Consider the following 17,197-nt stretch of genomic DNA (forward strand, 5'->3'; position numbering starts at 1 on the left):
CTAGTTCTTAAAGGTCACAGGTAGGTTTATTTGCCCTGACATCTTGGTTGCATCATAGCATGCCGTTAATTGTATAAGCTGTTCTTTGCTGTATGCTTCCAGATGTTGTATTCATGATAACTGCAGTTCAACAGGCTCTTCAAAATCCACTGATTTCTGTAACAAAGTGAATCAGATTTTTTTTTTTTATTTACTTTCTTTTTCTTCCTATAGTCACCATCCCTCATGACTGCCACGCACATACTCACCAAAACCTGATACAATGTGGTAGTAGAGAGAAGGGAAAGAGGAGGGTGAAAGTATTTAGAAGTACTGTAGATACCAAATAAGTTATTTGTTTTCCCTGCAGAAGGCTTCCTATGGAAGGCTGAAAATTAAGAGTACAAAAATATGAATAATGAAAATGTTAAATGTCTTTTAAAGTATGGTAAAATCTGGAAGAGGTTGAACCAGAAAAAAAATATATTGATTAAGGAATGGAGTGGGAGTTAATATTCTGGACATTCCCAAGAAGTGGCTTTGGGGAAGAATGATAACCTTGTTTACAGAGAACTAGGAAATAAAACTAAATCCACACTGTCACAATTGTTATAAATTCTCCATGATACTAAAGGTGGAATCACTTTGGTAAAAGAATGTGGAGGAACTAGGAAAGTGAGAGAGTGGGGAGGGACACAGGAAGGAAATCCACAGCAGAAGAAGGGGAGTATCTCAGTAATGCCCTTAGTAGCTTTTCCAAACTAGTCATCACCTCGGAATAGCAACACACTGCCTAGAACAGTGAACCAATGCAAAAAGAAGTCAAAGCACATCACCTTCACAGAAATCCAAGTAAACGTGTGTGAAAGAGAAACTTCTATTTATGCAACCTAGTTAGGCATATGGAGACTTCCTAACCAAGTTACAAAATAAAGATACCTGATACTGATTTCCTAGGCTTTTAAAAAAGATCTGATAGGGCCTAATATCATCCTATGCAAGGTAACAGGGAAGTTCTACCAAATCTCTTGAAGAACATTACTCAGTGCTCCTCAGGCAAGGAACAATGCCGAAGTAATTCATGGACTTTCTGTGCCTTTGTTTTCAATACAGAGATGTTGTTAGAGAAGGAAGGTGAAAGCAATGGACTTTGCACTTGAAGCAGAATATAATGATATTGATGATAAGTTAAGTTAATGTTCTTCAGTCCATCTGATGTTTAACTCACTGTCTTGCGGTAGGTTCCAAGAAAGCTCTATGTCTTGCTTAAACCAAGCTAGTTCTGCTGTTTCAGAGCAGAATGGTTTCTGTTCCTAGATTTCATGCAACCTAGCTTTAACTAGTTTGCTTGAGAAGAGCTATTCATACAGGTTTGGCACCCCAGATCTCCTGATAAATTATCAGCAGGTTACTTAAACAAATTGGGGTTTGTTTGTTTGTTATTTTTCCCAGCCTTTGCTAAAATCCTTGCTCTTGCAGATGCCCTGGTAACAGCATACATTATGATTTTAATGTAATTAAAGTACATTTACAATAAATATATTATTTGAGTGAACATTGTTTAGCTCTTCCCTCAGATGCTCAAGACTTTGAAAAGGCTAGAAATGCACAGAAAACATCAAGAGCAGGCAACAGTTTTGAGGAACTCAGTGTAGCCAGTTGCTGTGAAGACTCAGCATTTTTCTCTTTACTAGTCACAGAATCACAGAATCACAGAATTTCTAGGTTGGAAGAGACCTCAAGATCATCGAGTCCAACCTCTGACCTAACGCTAACAGTCCCCACTAAACCATATCCCTAAGCTCTACATCTAAATGTCTTTTAAAGACCTCCAGGGATGGGGACTCCACCACTTCCCTGGGCAGCCCGTTCCAGTGCCTAACAACCCTCTCAGTAAAGAAGTTCTTCCTAAGATCCAACCTAAAACTCCCCTGGCACAACTTAAGCCCATTCCCCCTCGTCCTGTCACCAGGCACATGGGAGAATAGACCAACCCCCACCTCGCTACAGCCTCCTTTAAGGTATCTGTAAAGAGCGATAAGGCCAGCCCTGAGCCTTCTTTTCTCCAGACTGAACAAGCCCAGCTCCCTCAGCCGCTCCTCGTAGGACTTGTTCTGGAGAACAAGTCCTTACAGTGTATAGCAGATGTGTAGAAATCCTTGTCAGACAGGGTTGCTCATGCAGAGTTCAAATGAACTCAAAGTTCATGGGTTCAAAGGAAACCTGGAAAAGTGTACAGAGGAGAACTCCTTTACTAAATGAAAAAAAAAACATCAGGCTCAGTATCTATCTTAAGCTGAAAATAATCGGAAACTGGGAGAGCATTTGGAGAAAGTACAGCACAATTCAATCTTGGCTTGGGTTGGCTACAGTTTGGCTTCTGCTTATAGCCATACTGGAGACTGGGTCTTTGCTAGACTGTCTCAAATGACATTCTGAAGTTGTTAGACAAATTTGAAAAGCAACTTGAATTCTCTGGGAAAAAAAAAAAAAAAAGAAAAAAAAAAAGCATTACGGTATACATTACTGTACAGACAGTGCTTAGGGAAGCAGGGTTTGACTTGAGACTGAATGCAGTTCATGCTGAAACAACCCTCATCTGGTGCAAATCTGCAAGATCTCAATGACATGAAGGAGCTTCAGTAGTTTACCACAGTCTTGTGTAAAATAGATAAAAATATACTGCTTAAAACACCTAATGTTCTGAACTATACTAAGCAGATGAATATATTTAATAATTATTTGAATCATGGCTTTGGCATCCCCAGTAAACATTTAAAATGGTTAATGGAAGTGCTCTTTACTTCTGAATAAAAAATACTAAAAGGGCTGACTCTGAAATATTTGAGAAGTTTGGTTTGTATTAATGTTTAAAGGTTGGATTCTTATCCCAAACTTTTTGGATATTTTTGGGCAGTGAATCGTATGTGAACAAGCTTTCCTGTGTGGTTTGTAGGCCTTATGCTTGGCAGCGTTAAAATTACCACAGGAAGAGCTTTTTCTCATGGCATTTTGGCTTCCGGTCACAAGCATAGCCTGGAAGTCAAGAGGCGTGGGAAATTAAAATAAGAGTAGAAACAGTTAACCAAAGTTCTGTGAAAAGGGTTTGGATTCACTAGAAGTTATGGGAAGGTCAGTCTTTATTGTCTCCAGATCCATACTTCCATGCATCATAAATTACAGGATTAGTCAACAAAGCTAGACATCGAAAGAGACACTAAAATGTCACAGGCTTTTCTATTTGCCAGTTAAGTTCTTTTCTCCCATTCTGTAGCCTCCAAACCAGGTGGAACAAAAAGGGAACCTTGTCATAACTGATAGTTTTTATTGTCTTGATGATTTTTTTCCTGGTATGTAGCAATATTAGTTCATTTCACCCCCTTCATGTAAGCCTGATTATTGTTTAATCTAGTTACTCCTCTGAACCCCTTCTGATCTTCAGTGGATTTAACCTATTCCATCTCTCTAAAGTAGGAGAACATAACTAACCCCCATTTATAAAAATGGCATAAAGTGAAAATATGACATTCTATAAACTATACACAGAGTCTGAGCCAAAGCAGAGAGCCAAAGCAGATTACAGAACCCAGTTTTTGGACAATTTTTTTAACTCCAAGTTTATCCATGCTCTGTTGGAAGTGAAGCAAGCAGTCAGTTCCCCTCTCCCTGACCTTTCTGTGTGTAGATACACAACCCCTGATGTTTAATCAAACTTCTCTCACTCCTGCCATATTGTAACCTGTTGATTTTCCCTTGATATTGCTCCCTTCAATTCTACACATTTTCTTGAGAGAAGATTTACTTTAGTGTTGATTTTCTTCATATATTCAAAATTTGTCGCAGAATAGCTTTTCCATCAGAGTCCAGATTGTTCTGTTTTTTTTTTTTTTTTTTTTTTTTTTTTTTTTTTTTCCTGTATAATCTCCCACCTCTGCCTTTTACTGAGGAAAGAAAAGTCAATCTCGGGAGGAGAGACACAGAGGCAGCTCATCTTTCAAGTTTGATTGAAACTTCAGCTAACAAAAACTGTGAAAGCATCATAGTAATCTGTATGTCTGCCTACTGGACGTATTACAATGACCACCCTTTAAGAAAGATTTTCAGGGTGACAGGACATTGGTCACAAGTGAAATAATTAGGTTTTCTCAGTTGGGGAGAAGGTGAGGAAGAGTGAAGGTTTACTAAATGGTTCTAGTGATCTGTGGCAGCTGGAACTGTTGGTGTGCAAGAAGTACTCTTCAACTGAGATTTCAATCTTCACAATGGCATTGGCAGTTTGGGAGAGACATCCTTTCAAGCCAAGCTGTCAAAAATCAAATGTCAGTGTATGTAAAGAGCATTTGATTAAAAACTAACTACTTTTCTTGAACAGACATATGGTCTCTGGTTTCAGAGCATCCCTCTTAATCTGATTATCTTCACAAGCAACCAGAAGGTTTTACCACAGGAAACTGATATGCAGAGATTAAATAATTTTTGCAAAATCATATAGAAGTCTATGACAGAGCAAAGAAACGAACCCAGGTCTCCTGATTCCTTGGCTACCATCTTAGCCACTTCTTTTCTGCAAAACAAATCTTACGTTAGAATTTAAATTTCTGGGTGAGTTTCAAGTCTCACTGGAAATCCAGCTCCATACATTTAGTAGGGCCACTGTAAAATTTCTCCAAAGCTCTTCTGACTCAGAAAGTGGAAAAATAAAGTATGTCTTTTATGTAACTATGTCAAGAGGCAACATAGACAGCAGCCAAGCCTTTTAAGAAAAGTGTTTTTTCCTTGTGCATTCTGGTTTATAAAGTGTGTCTTCTTTATTGTCAGTATATAATTGTTTCACCTTCCAAAACAATACACAAGAAGCCAACTGCAATAGTTAGTGTCTTGTGTGCCTGTGAATTACCTTGGCCAATGCAAGGAAAGAAGAGTTGGTATCAAATTAATGAAAAGGAAAGGCAGAAAAACAAAGCAAATAGCGCAAAAGGGGAGAAGTAGACCCTTCCAGATGTTGATTCAGTCCTCCTGAGAGAGGTTTCTAAAACCAGTGTGATGAGTCATTTTCTAGCATCTCCTGCCTTGCTCCACTGACTGTTGAGGCGCTTATAGTAGATACATGACTGACGATTAAAGTTACTTGAGAGGAAACTCAAACATTACATCTTTTATGTATGTGTCAGTTGCAAAGTTATTCTTAAGACGTAGATAGAGCAGCGAAGGCATCTCCTTATTCATTTGCTCCAATCACATATCCATCTCCATATATTGCTTAAGATTTGCAAAACAAGATCACAAGGGAGCTTCCATACACTTTAAAGTATGAAAGAAGCAAACATTTTCCTATGCTTAAAGATCACTTCTTGAATCCATGTACAGATAAAATTCCTGATAAAAATGAAATCTTTTGAATCATTCATTTGTATTTCTTCTTCGGGCAGGTCCCAAGAACACTATCAGTCAAATAATGAAGGAAACTGATAAACATGAAGTCAACCATGAATCTTCCTTGGAAAGACACTGCATAAAATATTTTTCCTTTTCCAGAAATTCCTGCTTGTCACTTGTCAACACAGAGAAGGAACAACAAAGAAATAACAGATCAGTTATTGCATCCTCTGACCAGAGCAGTGTCCAGCTGCTTCTGCTGCCTAAGGTAAAAGAGTTGTTTTAACATGATCTGAAAATGAAAGGAAGCAGTAACATCTAATTTCCTTTCTCTTTCCTTTCTTTTATCCTCGAGTCATCTTTCCCCCAACAACGTTTTTTATAAGTCGTCCATTCAAGAGGTTTTTTAATGTCAGAAACTTTTTTTTTTTTTTTTTTTCAGCTGAGAGGTTGGAGAAGGACTATTTACTCATTACACTCTCTAACATCTAACAGAACAGTGTGTTACTATTTCTGAGTGCTACGTTCACATAATTTAGTAAAATAACAATAGGAAAATAAAGATCTGCTTCTTTGAGTTAAAGTTCCTGCCTAGAATAGAAATCTTTCCAATCAAATGATCATCATTACATGGGTGCATGTGTGATCCAAGAAAACAAGGCTGTGAGTTTGAATATACACAGTTCATACACATATATGCATGTGCACATGTAGAAAAAGAATAAATAGACATAAAGTCTCTAGACATAAAGCATGTAACAAGCCTAACTGACAACTGTACCTGCAAGACAAGAACCTAACTTTTGAAACATCAAAAGCTAATTTCTATCCCGTGACACTACTGGTCTAGCCCCTGTTTGAAAGTTTAAATGTTTTTTTAGGGATACAAAATTAAAGTAACCTTTCAAAAAATTCCTGCAGAAAGGTACTGAGGAAGAATAGGATTCCTCCAGTTTAAATTCTGGAAAGAACTGAAAAACAAAACAAAAACAAACAAACAAAAAACTCTGAGTTTCCACATAATTGTGTAGCTGTATAATAATCATATTCTTTTCTACTAATTTATTTTGTACCAACCCTTTTCTGTACTCCTAAATAGCTCTTTCTACATTTATTTATTTATTATTTAGTGTTTATAGCTTTCAAACTTCCTATCTTAACTGCTCTATCAGCAGCACTAAAAGCCATCAGGATATCCATGCTGCCTCTGATGAACTCACCAGTGCTGACCCCCAAACATTCTCCAGCCTCAGGATTCCTTTCTGGCAGTACAAGAGCTGAACATATGTCATTGGGCAAAGACCAAAGCAGGATTCTTGTTTAAAATAGTAGATGATGACATACAGATTGTCTGGGATTTTATTTTTAACTAGGTCAAACTTGTGCCAGTAAAAGTGATGGCTTAGATGTCCAATTAAAGTCATAAAGTGATTAGAGCTTGCTGGTGATCATCAACTTCCTCTGGACAGTGCCAGGGTAACCCAGTATGGAGCTACTTCAGACTCTGACCTTCCATTCATTCTCTAATGCCTCTCTGTGTTTTACTTTTACCATGTCTTTGCAACATACCTCAGCCCTAGCTCATATCATCTGTCTGCTGTTCCTGTCCTGGCTGTCTCCCAAGTCCCATCTACTCCCTGCTAATTCAGTATAACACTCATAGAACTATATGAAGGTGCTTATTCCATTGTGGGGTCATTTGGAAGAAATAACACTCAGTTATTTGCTCTTCAGCAAATTAGATCTTTCAGAGATGAAACTGAAACATAGTCATGCTGAAAGGGGCTGGTAAATTATCAAGCCTGGTGAAGAAAAAGCAGATGTGTATAATTCATACAATGTATCTGTCTTTTATTCATTAAGAAAGCAACTGGCTGATACAGTCCTTTTTTTCAGTGAAAATTAAATATAAGCTCTTTCTTTAGACAACAAATGTTCAAATGCATTGTGTATTCTTTTTTTTTTTTTTTTTTTTTTTTTTTTGTAGGAACAAAAAAATGCACCTGAGAATTGGCCAAGGAGAACTCTGAGTGATGAATTAAGTTGGTCTTTAAGAAAACTTAGAACACTGGGAAATTATATAGGATGGATAAGAGAGAACCACTGATAATAGTGAAGAAGTCAGTTGGATGGATTTAGGCTGAGTAAAAGAAGGATAGCTTGACACTGATGTTAGGTAAAATCACAGAGAGGCTGTTATGAGACACTATCCAAAATGAAGAAATTATGACATCAAAATGAAAGATGTGCTATCCTATCTTTTTTTTAGGAAAAAAGATTATTCACTAAAAGGGTTGTGAAGTATTGGAACAGGCTGCCTAGGGAAGAAGTTGAGTCACTATCCCTGGAGATCTTCAAAAAATGCATAGATTTAGAGTTTAGGGACATGGTTTAATGGTGGACTTAGAGGTGCTGGATTAAAGGACCAGTTGATCTTAGAGGTCTTTTCCAACCTAAACAATTCTATGATTCTATCGTTCTATAAAATACTTAGGTTTGTTTTCTGATGATTTCCTTTCTATTAAAGACTAAAGATATGATGGTCAAAGATACTTGGGAAGACATAATATTTTAGTGTTGTCTAAAGCATTTGGTAGAGCTACTACATTGTCAGCTGAAAAATGAGTAAATAATGGTAGTAAAAGTGAATATCTGTGTACTTCATGTTAAATATATCAAAGGTTAACAGATTAAAATATTTAATTGTAAAAAAGGAGATCATCACCAAGTGTTGTTTCTACCAGTGTTCTGTGGTCTCCTTTTTCTGGATGAATGTTAATATTTTTACTGGTGATCTCAAAGAATATTATATATATATAATATATATAAGACAATGATAAATAATGTGATTACATATATATAAAGTTATTAGAACTGCAAACAATGTCAGAGGAAGATCATATTAACCCAGAGAAAAATTAACAGAGATCATAAGATAAAGTGGGCTCACTTAAGGCATGTGAATTTTAAAACCTGTAAACAAAGAATGGAGATCATGACTTTAAAATGAGCAAACAAGTACCACAAAGTAGTAGCTCTAAAAAAAACATGATGGTTGTAGCAAATGATCATTTGTAAATTCTGGTGGGATGTGACTGTCAAGGTAGGCATAATTTTTGTTAAAAAAAGGAGACTACTGAGTAGAAAAAAGAAAAGGAGTATTACCTCTCTATCTCATACCAAGGATAGTTTTCTTGGAATCTTTTATCCAAGTTGATGACAAAAGAATTTAGAAAATTTGGAAGCTGTTTGGAAGCTGTTTAGAAAGAGCTGAGAGAATGACCTGAGATTACTAGTACATGTGTCACAGTCTGATTAGTTTGGAAATATCACAGTCTAAATTTCAGATCAGAGATGGCTTTCTAATCTAACAGATAAGACAGAAATGAGACAGAAATAAGATTCAGTGACCAGAAGCTGCATTTAGACATAGTGCAGGCTGTGAGTAAGGTGTGTCTTTTGAACAGGGAGATAAATCATCCATTGGGATTAAGGTGCTTACTCTTTCAGCTAGAACTTGAAATCCAGCACAGATCTGGACACAAGGCACCAGTCAGATAGGGCTCCAAGCTTGAAGCAGAAATTTCTGGGTGAGATGCTATAGCCTGCATTATGTAAGAGTCAGACTAAATTTTCCCAAGCATTTTCAGAAATCTGTGAAAGACTGACTTTACTCATAGAAAACAAGATCAGAGTTCTTGTGTTTCCAGTAGATTGATGGCCATCCACTGAAGTGCAATCTACAGACTAAGAGATGTTAAATAGTTAGATGAGGAGGGTGCCCCACTGGATTGTTTATACTCACTATATCTGTGGCAGACCTGAATGAGGTTTTAATGTACATTAAAATTAGTCCATAGGCAGTTATATACTGTGAAGCCAAAACATTTCCTTTCATCCCCCTCCCAACTCACAAGACCTCAGGTTTTCATTTACAGTAGAAAAATGGAGCCAGTAGAAAAATGTACAGTAGAAAAACGGAGCCAGTAAACCTATACTGTTCTATAAACAGAGCAGCACAATGTCTGTTAAAATTCTGGGCAATTTCTTGCAGTCATATGTACTTAAGTAAAATTTACATGATTATTATGAGCTGCTCTTGGGCAATGGCTCTTTGTCAGCCTATAGTGATTAGCACATTGGTGCTGCCAGGACAAAATTCTGTCAGCACCACAAGAAGCGATTTCATCAGGTTTCCTTTTACACAGCTCACCATGGCCTTGAAGCCTGCTATACTTTTTTCTTTTCCCTAGCCATGCAGTCTGACTCTTCAGATGGAAATTAAAACAATTTCAAGAATGAAGAGTTCTAGCTTATTTCTAAAAATAGCCCTGATCTTCAGCAGGGGATATGATTCCTTAGCCATGTGCAACAAAGATGACCTCTTTGTAAGGTCTAGCTTGCAGCAGGAGGTGTCTGCTCCTGGTCTACTTTTACATTGGTTCAAAAATAAACAGCAAGTTCCTCTGGTTGGCCTCCCTCACCAAAAGCAGGCAAGGAACATTCTGTACAAGGAAGCACTCACAATCATTAGAGGGGCCAACTCTAATGAAGTTAATTGATGTATCAATTATGTGTGTTGAGCATTAATGCTTTCTTAATATGTTCATGGGTTGCACAGCTACATATTTTATTAGTGCACAGTAAACAGTACTGTACATTTGGGATATCCTACAGACGTGAGTTGAAAGAAAATGCATTTATTTTTTGCAAAATGGAGCCTTTGTGCTCAGATCTTAAACATAACATGCCAGGGACACCAGAACATTTTACAGAATAAATAAATAAATAAAGTCACTTGTGTACTATACAAATTAAATCTTTTTGAAAAACAAAATAGGGAAGAGAAAATTCAAACAGGAAAGTTGAAAAAAATGACCCCTGTTTTAACTATCTTTAGTATCTAGGAATTATAAAAGTACACTACAGTGCAGAGTCATTCAAAGAGTGAAACTTTAGATAAAGAATAGGGTCCCAGGTTCCTTTTCCTGCAACATAAAAGACTTAGGTGGGATAAAACAAATACGTACGCTAAAACGTATTTTCATTGTGAGAATGATGTACTATGTTAGAATAAGAATCTTGACCAATATATTTGACCTTGAAGCAAAGCAACACATACCCCAAGGAGCCGTGTGAGCTGCACACCCTTCACCTTGTCCCAGCTGTATTGCCAAGCTGTAATTAACTAATTCAGAGACATGACATACCACTACTGATAATGTCTGGGCTGGAGAGACATCATTTGTTTTCAGCAGAGAAACATGAGAGAGACAGCGCAATGCCTCTCTGTAATGGTCTTTTGGCACAAGTAATCAAAAGTTTATCTATGTGCAATATAAAGGCCTCCATAACACTGGGCAAAGAAACAAAGTGCCTTGGAAGAGAGAACAGGATCTCAAGACAGAGCATTATTTCATATATTACATCTGTTAGTTCCTTTAAAACAAGTGGTAGCACTAAAAATGTTTTATTCCTGTTGTTAGGTTATGTGATAAAAGCTTGTCTCCACAGACATGAAGGTGCAAAAAAAGGCAAAGACGTGGGGAAACTCAACTAACACACTGACATGGCTGCTCCCAGGCCCATACCTGGTGTCATCAGCCCATCAGGGGCTCATGACCACATCTATGAAGGAGCAGAGAGGCACAGTGGCAGGTGGAGACACCCCAAAAAGAACAATCAGTTAAAGAAGCCCTCATCCCAGGGCTGTCACAGAAAAGCATCAGCCATACAGTCCAGCACTGATACTCATTAATATGTGTCAATGGAAACATCTTTCTGGATCACCTCACAGACTGAAGTACAACACATATTACAGAATCAGGTGAATAGTTTCTTTGGATTGCACAAATTTACCATAGAATGTTTAATGGAGGAAACAAAGGGTGAGAAAGGGAGAGGTCAAGGTGGTTTGGGGGGGGAAGTAGTATGGAAAATAGAGGAAAAAAAGAGATAAAAGCAACTCATCATGTAACAATTGCACATCAGTACACTTGTCCAGCCATTCCCTGTACCTAATCAGTACAGTCTGTCTTACCTTCTTCATAACTTCACTTATGGGTGACACACTTTGTATTTTGCGTGCGTGTTTGTGTATGGAGGTCCACATGCCAGCCACTGGGGAGAGGACAACAGGTCAGGTCTATGTGTCAGTGATACTGGCAACTGAAGCAAATCAGGGTTCATGCTGTAGTGTGTGATCACTAGTGAATAATACAAGTTAGATTAACCAGAGAGTGGGTGAAGTGCCTGGAAGCCAGGGGTGTGTGTGCATGTTTCTCTGAGATGATAGGAAGAGGCACCTTGAACAGCTGTCTGTCAGAAAATCCCACCCTTGTGCATGCATGTCTCTGTACAGAAGGCAACCAGGGAGAGGGCTGCCATGGACAGAACCACCTTCTGGGTGGACTGTGGTTATTGCAAGTCTAGAGAGAAGGTCTGTAAAGACAGGGTGGGCACACATGGATGCAGTCATAAATTGAATGGGCAAGAATAACGCTGGTCTTTCCTCAGAATATGGGAATCCATCGATTGGATATGAAATAAAACATTTTGTTGTTACATACAACACTTCACCTTGGGGAGCTCAGAACCACAGTGTATTATTGAGTATAAGCAGTTACTGAAAAGCCAATAATAAAGAGAAAAATGTATTAGGACTATGGATTCTCTGTCTTCCAGGTATGAAGGCTGGCCTTTAGCTGCCTAAGCCAGGAAAAATATTTTCTCTCTCAGTGTGGTACACCATAATTCTCCATTATGAGATATCTTGACTTGCTCTCAGGATTAACTGGTACTACTAATAGTGAAAAGCAAAATCTACTCTCCCTATGGGTAGCAGGGCATCTATCTTCTTTAACAATGTCAAAATCTAATATAAATCATTCTAGTGTTTGATTTTCTGAAGAACTTAATAAGTAAAGAACTTGACCATGAACTTTAGTGAAAGACTGTACAAGGGATGTAGAGTACTGTACACAGAAGAGTGTGACTAAACATGCAATCTGTTGGATCTTGGTAAGTAGAAAATTCTAATACAAACAGATCTTGGATGATGAACATTCCTAGACAATCTGAACACTGTCAAGTGGACCCTAAAATGAAAAAGCTGCAACCAGGTCATATATCCCTCTTGAGATGAGCATTGGGTATACAACATCAGAAACATCTGCACCAACACTCAGATTGACACTATCACTCAGACATTTGTATAGAGGGACAGGGACAGTGAATTTCTATTCTGCCACAGTCTTCTAGTGTGACTTAGGTCTGTTGTTTAATTTCTCCACAATGGTTTTCCCATTTGTAAAGGGAAAAATTAAAGCCCTCCTTTCATTCAGAGGGCTTTTTCTGAGCCTAAAAAATGACATGGTGAGGTGTTAAAAGCTGTGCCACTTGAATGACCCATGTAGGTAGGTAAAATGACAGTCTACATAGAAAATAAATAAATTATTTGCTAGTGAGTTTTGCAGAGGGAGGTGTTTGTACAGATTGGACAGATAAAAGGCTAGTTCCTTCATTGCAGATGAAGTTATTTAGCAGGTTTTCTTACCACTTGTTCCAATTTGGGTTTCTATTTATCTGCTACCTCATCCTTCTGTCATTGCATTAGACAGGAATTTTAGCCAAAGAATCCTAGATCTGAACTTTTTCAAAAACGTTAATATATAGGATGAAAACAGAGCTTTGGCCCCCAAAATGTAAGTTCATCTGGGGATTCAAATTCCACCTAGTTTAGGGTTGTGTTATTGAGAGAATCCAGTCCAAGCCCATCTTTTCAGTCATAAGGTGGAATTCATGACACTCAAATTCTTTCCACAGCATGAAAAGGATGTCATCATAAACACATTATGACTTCCCTACAGGTTGCTGGAGAAGAAGAGACTAACTCAGGAACAGCAGAGACCTTTAAAAAACAGCATGACCTTTCAGTTACAGAAAACATGGGAAAATCTAAGTCTTAGAAAAACTCATTTGATTCTGGCTTGGCCCTCTCTGCAAATCCCTGCATAAAGAGAAGTTTAGGGCAAGGATTTCTTTGCTGCTTCCTTAACTGCAGGCACAGTTTTTCACATAAATATTCTGAGATCTTGATGTATCCTAAACCAGGCACTGATGCTTTTAAAGTGTAGGGATTAATTACGAGTGTCATTGTGAGAAAGGCAACCACAGTGACATCTAAGCCCTGAATTTGGATATGGAAAAAATAACAAAGCAGAAACAAAAACAAAGAAAAGAAACAGAGTCTGTGTTGGAGTCTTTCTAAAAATCATATGCAAGAATCCAGATGGAGAGAGTTCAGGATGCTGTTCATGCCTAACATGATCAGCAGATAGCTGAGTGGCTTGGAGACAGGAGAAATGAGCTAGAGAAAGTGCCAGACTGCTAGCTGGGATTTCAATGAGTGTTTGTGGCCAGCCATGCCTCAGATCTTTTTTACTGCGGCCTGAGTGCAGTCTTAGAGTCCATGAATGGAAACTTAAGGACCAATCATTTTGGGGCTGGTTGTTATTTCATGATAGTGATCCCATTTTCCAACCTGTAAGCTATTTCCCTCTCAAGACTTGTGAGTGCCATTAGATCAAAAACATGCCTTCAGGATAAGCCAGTCACACTTCACCAAAAGATATATAGCATGAAGACCACAGTAGTAGTAAATGAAAGGACTATAGAACTATTATCCTCTCCCTAAGCTTTAAGCTTTCCCTGCAATTGTTTTTCAGTTCTCCTCATCCTTAACCACTCCAGTTTTGGAGGTGGGGAAACTTTGTGTATCAATCACTCTGCATTTCCCTCCCTCTGCCCCCTCTCTGCTCCTACTGACAACATCATCAGGCTCTGATCTTCTTCTCCAAATGGAAATTTTATGTTTCAGTGGCCGCTTTCAATATGTGAGATTCAGCCCAGCCTTGTCCAAATGGTTTAGAGTCTTTCCTTTTCCCTTTCACCACTGCTGTTACGTAAGGAGGTGGTATTTGCTGCTTCCCTGAAAGACAAACCCTGTAAAATTCCTGCTGTGAACATGTGTGGTCAGGCTTTTGTGAACAGAAGTGGTGGTTTCCTATTCTCAGGGCTGTTGGAGTGCAGAGTAAAAAAGATGAAAGCCCAAAATGACAAGCAATGCTTATGCTAGGCAAACCATCTCAATTCTTTTGTTGGAGTCAGGTGCATTGACTCAGCAACAGACCTTTTTTCTTACTTGCTCAAAAAGATTAGCTACAACTATCCTTTGAAAGATGATGATATATTTCTTTCTTCCTCTGTTCTCTGGACTATCCAATATTGCTTCCTTAGACTATGAAGACCTAACTTACTTATCCTTTGCTACACAGTCTGTCCCAGTTTCTCAGCACTAGAGTAAGGTCTGAAAAGAGTTATTTGCTGTTCTGATTTGTAGCAGAACCTGGACTAACACAGCAAGAGAAGATCCAATTGGCCTGAGGCTTCTGCTTTTTAATCTGTTAAAAAACATATATTAAAGGGGAAACACCAGGAAAGAGAAGGTTTCCAGATGTTAGAATGGTGTTCTGGAGCCTCAGGGAAAAAGGGAAAAAAGGTTCATTAAGGCCTAAGTATGTACTGCAGATGTCAGGTTATTTTATAGGCTTGATTCAAAGCCCAGCAAAGTCAAAGGGTATCTTTACATTGGCTTTGATGGGTTTTGGATGAAACCTATAGATACAGAGAGGCCCTAAGTGATAATTAACCTGTGGAGGACTGATAGAAAGTCATTAGAAACTGACTATCATATAAAAGGATTTTCAAATAGAATGTTCATGGAATATGTCTGTATCTCTACACATACTGCAGGTTAATGTGTCATCTACTCCAGAAAAGTGCCCAGCACTCTGCCTCTTACTGCTCCAGCACAAGCTACAAACTGGTTAGGGAGAAAAGCCCTTTTCCGGTTGGATTTCCCTTTTAGCACAGCTTTATGTGCTTGTATAATATAAAACAGCCTTTTCTATTTCTGTTCAAGCTCTGGAGGCTTGGATTTCTCCCAGAATTTTTGATTAACAGCTGAGCCTAAATCAGAGCTGCCTGGGGTCTCCTTTGCCTTACAGACACATCATAATATGCTTTCATCTGCTATTTCAAGACAGTTCCTTGTTTTGTCAAGCAGTTCACTCCCTCTAAGAGAGACCATGACGATTCCTCTCTCTTTCTAAGATTTTACTGAGCTGTTTCAAAGAAAGACTTCCATTACACCAAGGAAAACTTCTTTTTTTTGGACAGAGTCAGAACTGGACTGCAAAGGACACTGGATTATGGACTGAAGGCCAGAGAGTGGATTTTGCTAAAGGTGGTCAGCTTCTGTATGCTCAGAACCACTTCAGACTTTACCCAGCTGGTTCTGGGGCCAAATCAGTACAGACATGGTTTCATAGCATCTCATGCAAACTAAAACTTTTTGACAGCATCAGCTAGAGTTTGTGTGTTACTGCTTGCCACCAGTCACACAAAGAAAAAAACTCTTTGTGGCTCAACAGGTGAATAGATTGAAATCCTGGAGGTGGAGGAAGTGACACTAAAACTGATAAAAATAGTTTATAGTCTGGTCTGCTATTTAACCATCAACGAACTAACTGAATCACAACAGACTTTTTTTTTTTTTTTTTTTTTTTTTTTTTTGCCTTCCTTTTATGGAGACTCAGTGTGGCTTGATAACATAAGCAGAAAAAAAAAAAGTAAATGGTAGATGGCAAAAAGGTAAGATTACACATGCACTGTGTGCATCAGCTTTATGGGGAGGAATGGAGTTTTGCCAAAGGCAAAGCCTACCTGGAGCTGCAACCAAGACGGGAGATAAAAGACAGCTATTCCTATATGTACATTGGTGGAATAAAGGCCAAAAACAGTGTGGGTCCATTGCTCAGAGGATCAATGGACTCATTGACAAGCTGTAGGGAAAAAGATGAGGCATTCAGTGCATGTTGTGGCATAGGTTTCACATTGAAGGCTTGTTCTTAGGCCTCCCAGGTACAATATAAGAGCACCCTAATACAGTCTGTTGTTATGAATCAGTACCCACAGCAGAGGAAAAAGGGCTAGGGATCACTTAGCCCACTTGGACATGCACAAATTCATCAGATTAGATAGGACATCCAAGGATGCTAAAGAAGCTGACTGATGTCATTGCAAGGCTGCACTCTGTTACTTTTGAAAAGTTATGGCAATTAGGGGAGGTTCCTAATGCCTGAAAAAAAGGAAAAGAAAAGAAAAGAAAAGAAAAGAAAAGAAAAGAAAAGAAAAGAAAAGAAAAGAAAAGAAAAGAAAAGAAAAGAAAAGAAAAGAAAAGAAAAGAAAAGAAAAGAAAAGAAAAGAAAAGAAAAGAAAAGAAAAGAAAAGAAAAGAAAAGAAAGGAAAGGAAAGGAAAGGAAAGGAAAGGAAAGGAAAGGAAAGGAAAGGAAAGGAAAGGAAAGGAAAGGAAAGGAAAGGAAAGGAAAGGAAAGGAAAGGAAAGGAAAGGAAAGGAAAGGAAAGGAAAGGAAAGGAAAGGAAAGGAAAGGAAAGGAAAGGAAAGGAAAGGAAAGGAAAGGAAAGGAAAGGAAAGGAAAGGAAAGGAAAGGAAAGGAAAGGAAAGGAAAGGAAAGGAAAGGAAAGGAAAGGAAAGGAAAGGAAAGGAAAGGAAAGGAAAGGAAAGGAAAGGAAAGGAAAGGAAAGGAAAGGAAAGGAAAGGAAAGGAAAGGAAAGGAAAGAAAAGAAAAGAAAAGAAAAGAAAAGAAAAGAAAAGAAAAGAAAAGAAAAGAAAAGAAAAGAAAAGAAAAGAAAAGAAAAGAAAAGAAAAGAAAAGAAAAGAAAAGAAAAGAAAAGAAAAGAAAAGAAAAGAAAAGAAAAGA

Source organism: Anas platyrhynchos, chromosome 1 (genome assembly GCF_047663525.1).
Source record: "Anas platyrhynchos isolate ZD024472 breed Pekin duck chromosome 1, IASCAAS_PekinDuck_T2T, whole genome shotgun sequence".
Lineage (NCBI taxonomy): Eukaryota > Metazoa > Chordata > Aves > Anseriformes > Anatidae > Anas > Anas platyrhynchos.